Genomic DNA, 7,619 nt, shown 5'->3' with positions numbered 1-7,619 from the left:
TTCACATAAACAGATTTTATGTTCTTTCAACTGATACTGACCATGGGGAAAAAAATGAAAAACTTCCCAATTCATTTTGTAAAGCAAGCACATGCCAATATCAAAACTTGTCAAAGATAGCATCCTTTCTCCTCCTGAAAAAAAAAAAAAATCTACAAATCGAAATCACTGATGAGCACAGGTATGGAATCGCTGAAGATAATATAAGTAAGCCCATCTGGTATTATATTAAAGAATAGAATATGAATAAAAGAATGGTATAGTATTAACACTTATGTTAATTTATCACATCATCTTATAAATTGCCAAAGTATCTAATACTTTATATCCATTCCTGAGGAGAATTTATTTTGTAAACTAAAACAGTAAGAAACTTAATATGATAAAGAATATTTCAAGTCAACAGCCAGCATCATACAAAATAACAAAACACAGGACATTCTTACTAATACCTGGCCTAAAGCAACAGCCTAGCACTAGAAATTCTGGCCAATTCAGTAAGAAAATAAGTAAGTAAATAAAAATTGGGAAGAGGTAGGTAAAAGAATCATTTATTGCAGATGATACCATTGTATTACTGAAAACACAAGAGAATCAACTAAAAAAAAAAACTAATAATTCAGTACAGTGACCAATAGAAAAATTAACTTATATAAGCCTAAGTTTCCCTATAGGCCAGCAATAAACAGCTAAAAAGTAATAGAAAAAAATATTTTAGTACCAAAAATATAACTAGAAAAATTAAATATAATGAAAATATAAATATTAATTTTTTTAAATGAAATAGGAATTTACTTAACAAAAAAACAGGAGTTATATGAATATAATTACTGAAGGATTTAAGCAAAGACTTGGCTCAATGGAATGACATACTATAATATTCCTAGATGGGAAAAACATTATGTAACTGGAATTTTCCAACTTCTTCATCTGTAGATACACAAATCTCACCAGCTCACAGCGCCCTGCCCCCCACATGACGGCAGGACCTCAGCTCTACCTTACTGTTTCCTGGGTTATTTCTGACAGCCCCCAGAGTATTCCACATCCCACAGGAGCAGCAGTGATCCAAGCCAGCTGTTGGCAAACACTCTAGGGGCAAGCTCACACTGCCCCCAGTGCCAGTAGTTCATGGGAGACGGGGACGGCCTCCTCCCCAGGGTGCTGCCAGACTCCCTCCTCCCATGCCCCCAATTCAGAAAACACTTGAAGCAGTGTGCTGGCAAATATTTACCAACCAGTTCTCTAGACAAAAAAAATAAAATAAAATTCTACTTTTGAAAACTTGGAATTACATTAGGTTTATAATATTGTCAGGATGCTTGTTCCTGTAAACCTGAGATGAAACTCAAGAGTTTAGCTGTCTTAGTCCATTTGAGGTGCTATACAAAAATATCATAGACTGGGTGATTTATAAACAACAGAAATCTATTACTTACATTTCTGGAGGCTGGGAAGTCCCAAGATTAAGGTGTCAGCAGATTCGGTGTCTGGCGAGGGCTGCTTTCTGCTTCAAGATGGCTCACTGTTGTGCCCTCACATGGCAGAAGGGGTGAAGGAGCTCACCTGAGCCTCTTTTACATGGGCACTAATTACATTCATGAAGGTAGCATCCTCATGACAATAACTCCCCAAAAGGTGCCCCACTTCCCAAATGCTATCACATTGGGCATCAGGTTCCACATGCATTTTGGGAGGACACCAACAGGCAGACCATGGCACTAGCTGTGTTTGGTGACTCCAAGGACAGGTGATTCTCCCACCTAGGGTTCTCTCAGGTAACTGTTTGTCTTTGGAGGAAGGAGATTTGCCTTGAGGAGGCTGTGTACATGGAAGGAGAGGAAGAAGGTTGAATTGGTGCTCTGAAGATAGAGAAGGCCGTGGATAAAATCTGCATTTTGAAGATTGGGAAGACAAGAAGTGCTGTTCTTCAGGACATCGGTGGCAGAATGGGGCACAGAGAAGAGCACTGTCCCCATTTCTGTGGAACCTGGTGCAGACAGCAGCCAGTGGAAGCCAGGGAGGCTCCATGGAGGATGATGCCACGTGGCGGAGTGAGTCATGGAAGATAATGAGAAGCTCACGGAAGGGACAGACAGGGAAGTGACGGGTATTTGAGTGGGAGGGAAATCATCTCCACGGAATTACACTTGAAGGGTCGTCCTTGCTTCTAAGGGTCATTATTGAAGACCACCTAAAAATTTTCTACAAAAACTGTGAAGGACATTGGTCCCCACGTTACTCAGTGTCACCTGTAGCACAATCCATATCATAAAAGATTCTGAGCATTTAATATCTGGAAGGTTCTCTAGTTCTAAAAGATAATATGCTTTGTGGCATCAAACAACAAAGGCTATTCTAGAACTCAACGTTTTCCTTTTCTGTTGCCAGAAAACTCAGAGTTTAATTGGTGTTTATCTGTAGTTAACACCTTTCTTTGATTAGTGATGAAATTCTGTCTATATGGAAGATTATCAAAAAAATACTTTTTTTTATTACAACCTGTGATTCATGTTCAGTTAGTCAGAGCTAGTTCATGCACACAGCCTTTCTCAGTGGGTTCTTTATCTGAACCACAGAACTCAGGCAGTGATTTAGGCAACTGCTTTCTCAGCTTTAAGGATACTGTGTAATGAAGGTCATCCTAGATGCATAGGAGAGAAGTTAATTCCTTACATGTAATAGATAATGGATATTTTAGGGCAGAGAATCTCAAACTTTTTTTTGAGACAGGGTCTCACTCTGTTGCCCAGGCAGGACTGCAGTGACATGTCAGGGCTTACTGCAGCCTTGATCTCCCAGCCTCAAGCAATCCTCTCACCTCAGCACCTACTGTGAATAGCTGAGATTAGAGGCATGCACCACCATGCTTAATTCTTTTTAATTTTAGTAGAGACAACGTCTCACAATGTTACCTAGGTTCGTCTCAAACTCCTGAACTAAGCAATCCTCTCACTTCAGCTTCCCAAAGTGCTGGGATTACAGGTGTGAGCCACCATGCCCAGCCAATCTCAAACTTTAATGGGTGTCAGAATTACCTGTAGGTCTTGTTAAAACAGATTGCCTTTGCTAATCCCAGAAAATTTGATTCAGTAAGACGGGTGGGAGCAGTAATTTGCATTTCTAGGAAGTTCTCAGTAAGGTTGATGTTGTTGGTCTCAGGGACCACACTTTGAGAACCACTGCCTTAAGGGGATTAGGATTTAATTCTCTCACAGCAGATTTAAGAGGAGCCCACGAAGTGATTGTTAGCACCTGAAATTCAACATAAAACTGAACATGCATAAGTATGAAAGGGGCCCAGGACCTGTTGCCAAAACCACTGCATTGGTGTAGTCTAGTGCTTATATAGTGGACATTACTACTAGAATCCATTTGCATTTTGCTTCTTATCTTATTTACTTCTCCTTTGGGCCAATCTAATCAACAAAGAGCTGGATTTGGGCTGTTTTCATTTTCTAATCTCTTCTGAATTTTGAAGTCTTTGGCTTTTAAAAGGTACTGCAGTGAAAGGAGAAAAGCTATTTAGTCACCCCAGAGTTTAAGAGCAAAAGCTTAGAGTGAATTCCAGTTCCAATGAACTGAACTGATCATTGGTGTGGAAAGGGAAAAGGGAATCAGGTGTTTTGAGGTCACCATGGCTTGTGCTATGGGAAAGATGAGAAAGCAATTCCAACACCTCAAGGAGAAAGTGGTATTTTGGTGAGAACTGAAGGATGGGTGGAATTAACAGGCAACAATCATTAGGAAAGTGGCATTCCAGGCAGAAGAAAAAGCATGAATAACAGCAGAAGGTGGGAAACCAGGAAATGGAAAGGTTTGGTTAAACTGGAGCACAGGATATACACAGAAGCACTGTTTGAGAAGGTGGATATTGAAGGGCCATGAAAAAGGCTAAGAAGTTCAAATGCTAGTCACTAGGACAGTGTTTTTCAAATGGGGAACCCAGACAGGTTCTCCAGGCATTACATGTTTTTTACAAAAAATTGTACTTTTTACATTAAATTTTGATAATTTTTTAAAGACTACTCAATTTAATTTGAATGACCTCCTCTTACCTGAGTACTACCACTTTAATCTGGTGGTATGTTTGTGATCACATTGCTGCCAGGTAAAAGTCAGAAGATATCACAACTTGTCATATATGCAATCTTCACAGTAGTTGTATATTTTGAGTTGAAGACAAACTGGCATCTGCAGTAATGTATTTCTTTTTAAATAAGTTCTGTATATTGTGCTCAGCTCCATGCAAATACATTTAAAAACTTAGATAAAATATATAATTTTCTAGAGATATAATTGATCAAAGCTGACTCCAGAAAAGATAGAAAGCCTAAGCATATCGATATTCGTAGAGGAAATGAGGAAGTTGTCAGTGGCATACCCTCAAAAGAGCACCAGGTCAAGAGGGTTTCCTAGGGAAAGTCCACTAACTCTTTGAGGAGTATAGAATTCCAATTCTTTTGAAGCTGTTCTATAACAGCTCAAATTTTTTTTAAAAACCTTTCAAGTTTTTTCTTTGAAGCTAGTAAAACACCACAAAACCTACAAAGACTAGAGCTACACAAAAGAAAAATGCAGACCAATATTATTTATATTTATGCAAAACTCCAAAATAATAGCAAACAAAACCTAACAGATTTAAAAAATAACATATCTTGACCAAATGGGATTTATTCCAGAAATGTAATGTTGGTTATTTATTAGGAACTGGATTAATAGCTTTCACCAAATTAATTAAAGAAGAATAAAAATATTATTTCCAAAGGTCATTAACAACATGACTTACACAAGGACATAGTCCCTTGACTGAGAGTCAGCAGGAACAACAGATGACAGTATCAGAACGACAGAGAATGGAAAACCAAGCCAATTTGCTAAGAAATGCAGAGAAGAAAATGGGAAAAGGTTTGGTCCAAGAAGGCGTTCTGAACTTCAGCAGTCCTGTAACTTCCCACTTCTAAACTCCTAAAAGAGGAGATCCTTTTTTCCTGTGGCTTAAGCCAGTTTGATTGAACTTTCTACTGATAGCTGGAAATATCTCAACAGAGAGAGAAAAAAAGAAATTAAATTGAGGTGAAGGCTGGCAAGATGGCCAAATAGGAACAGCTCCAGTCTGCAGCTCCCAGTGAGATCAATGCAGAAGGTGGGTGATTTCTGCATTTCCAACTGAGGTAGCCAGCTCATCTCATTGGGACTGGTTAGACAGTGGGTGCAGCCCAGGAGGGCGAACAGGAGCAGGGTGGGGTGTCACCTCACTCAGGAAGTACAAGGGGTTGGGGAACTCCCTCTGGTAGCCAAGGGAAACCGTGAGGGACTGTGCCGTGAGGAATGGTACATTCTGGCCCAGATACTACGCTGTTCCCCACATCCTCACAGTCCGCAGACCAGGGGATTCCCTCAGGTGCCTACACCACCAGGGCCCTGGGTTTCAAGCACAAAACTGGGTGGCCATTTGGGCAGACAGTGAGCCAGTTGCAGGAGTTTCTTTTAGTGGTATCTGGAACACCAGTGAGACAGAACCATGCACTCCCCTGGAAAGAGGGCTGAAGCCAGGGAACCAAGTGGTCTAGCTCAGCAGATCCCACTCCCACAGAGGCCAGCAAGCTAAGTTCCACTTGCTTGAAATTCTCGCTGCCAACACAGCAGTGTGATGTCAACCTGGGGCACTCAATCTTGGTGGGGGAGAAGGGCATCTGCCATTACTGAGGCTTGAGTAGGTATTCTTCCCTTACCAGTGTAAACAAAGCCGCTGTGAAGCTTGAACTCGGCAGAGCCCACCACAGCTCAGCAAGGCCCCTGTAGCCAGACTGCCTCTCTAGATTCCTTCTCTCTGGGTAAGACACCTCTGAAAGAAAGGCAGCAGCCCCAGTCAGGGGCTTGTAGATAAAACTCTCGTCTCCCTAGGACAGAGCATCTGGGGAAAGGGGCAGCTGTGGGCCCAGCTTCAGCAGATTTAAATGTTCCTGCCTGCTGGCTCCAAAGAGACCAGCAGATCTCCCAGCACAGTGCTTGAGCCATGCTAAGGGACAGACTGCCTCCTCAAGTGGGTTCCTGACCCCCATGCCTCCTGACTGGGAGACACCTCCAAGCAGGGGAAGACAGACACCTCATATAGGGGAGCTCCAGCTGGCATCTAGCAGGGGCCCTTCTGGGACTAAGCTTCCAGAGGAAGGAAAAGGCAGCAATCTTTGCTGTTCTGTAGCCTCTGCTGGTGACACCTGGGCAAACAGAGTCTGGAGTGGACCTTTAGCAGAGCTACAGCAGAGGGGCCTGACTGTTAGGAGGAAAACTAACAAACAGAAAGGAATACCATCAACATCGACAAAAAGGATGTCCACACAAAAAACTCATTTGGAGGTCACCAACATCAAAGAGGAAAGGTAGATATATCCATGAAGATGAGGAAAAGCCAGCGCAAAAAGTCTGAAAATTCCAAAAAGCAGATCCTCCGAAGGATCACACTCCTCGCCAGCAAGGGAACAAAACTGCACGGACAATGAGTTTGACAAATTGACAGAAGTAGGCTTCAAAAGGTGGGTAACAATCTCTTCCTAGCTAAAGGAGCATGTTCTAACCCAATGCAAGGAAGCTAAGAACCTTGAAAAAGGGTTAGAGGAATTGCTAACTAGAATAACCAATTTAGAGAAGAACATAAATGAACTGATGGAGCTGCAAAACACAGCACAAGAACTTCATGAGGAATACACAAGTGTCAACAGCCGAACTGATCAAGCAGAAGAAAAAATATCAGAAATTGAAGATCAACTTAATGAAACAAAGTGTGAAGACAAGATTAGAGAAAAAAGAAAATGAACAATGCCTCCAAAAAATATGGGACTATGTAAAAAGACCAAATGTACATTCGACTGGTTTACCTGAAAGTGATGGGGATAATTGAACCAAGTTGGAAAATACTCTTCAGGATACTATCCAAGAGAACTTCCCCATCCTAGCAAGACAGGCAAACGTTCAAATTTAGGAAATACAGAGAACACCACAAAGATACTCCTCAAGAAGAGCAACCAAAGACACATAATCATCAGATTCACCAAGGTTGAAATGAAGGAAAAAATGTTAAGGACAGTCAAAGAGAAAGATCAGGTTACCCACAAAGGGAAGCCCATCAGACTTAACAGCAGATCTCCCTGCAGAAGCCCTACAAGCCAGAAGAGAGTGGGGGCCAATATTCAACATTCTTAGAGAAAAGAATTTTCAACACAGAATTTCATATCCAGCCAAACTAAGCTTCATAAGCAAAGGAGAAATAACATCCTTTATAGACAAGCAAATGCTGAGAAATTGTGTCACTACTAGGCCTGCCTTATAAGAGGCTCCTGAAGGAAGCACTAAATATGGAAAGGAAAAACCGGTACCAGCCATTACAAAAACATACCAAATTGTAAAGACCATTGACACTATGAAGAAACTGCATCAACCAACAGGCAAAATAACCAGCTAGCATCATAATGACAGGATCAAATTCACATATAACAATATTAACCTTAAATGTAAATGGGCTAAATGCCCCCAGTTAAAAGACCCAGGCTGGCAAATTGGATAGAGTCAAGACCCATCAGTATGCTGTATTCAAGAGACCCATCTCACATGCAAAGACA

Source organism: Saimiri boliviensis, chromosome 12 (assembly GCF_048565385.1).
Source record: "Saimiri boliviensis isolate mSaiBol1 chromosome 12, mSaiBol1.pri, whole genome shotgun sequence".
Classification (NCBI taxonomy): domain Eukaryota; kingdom Metazoa; phylum Chordata; class Mammalia; order Primates; family Cebidae; genus Saimiri; species Saimiri boliviensis.
This window is presented reverse-complemented; position numbering follows the sequence as displayed.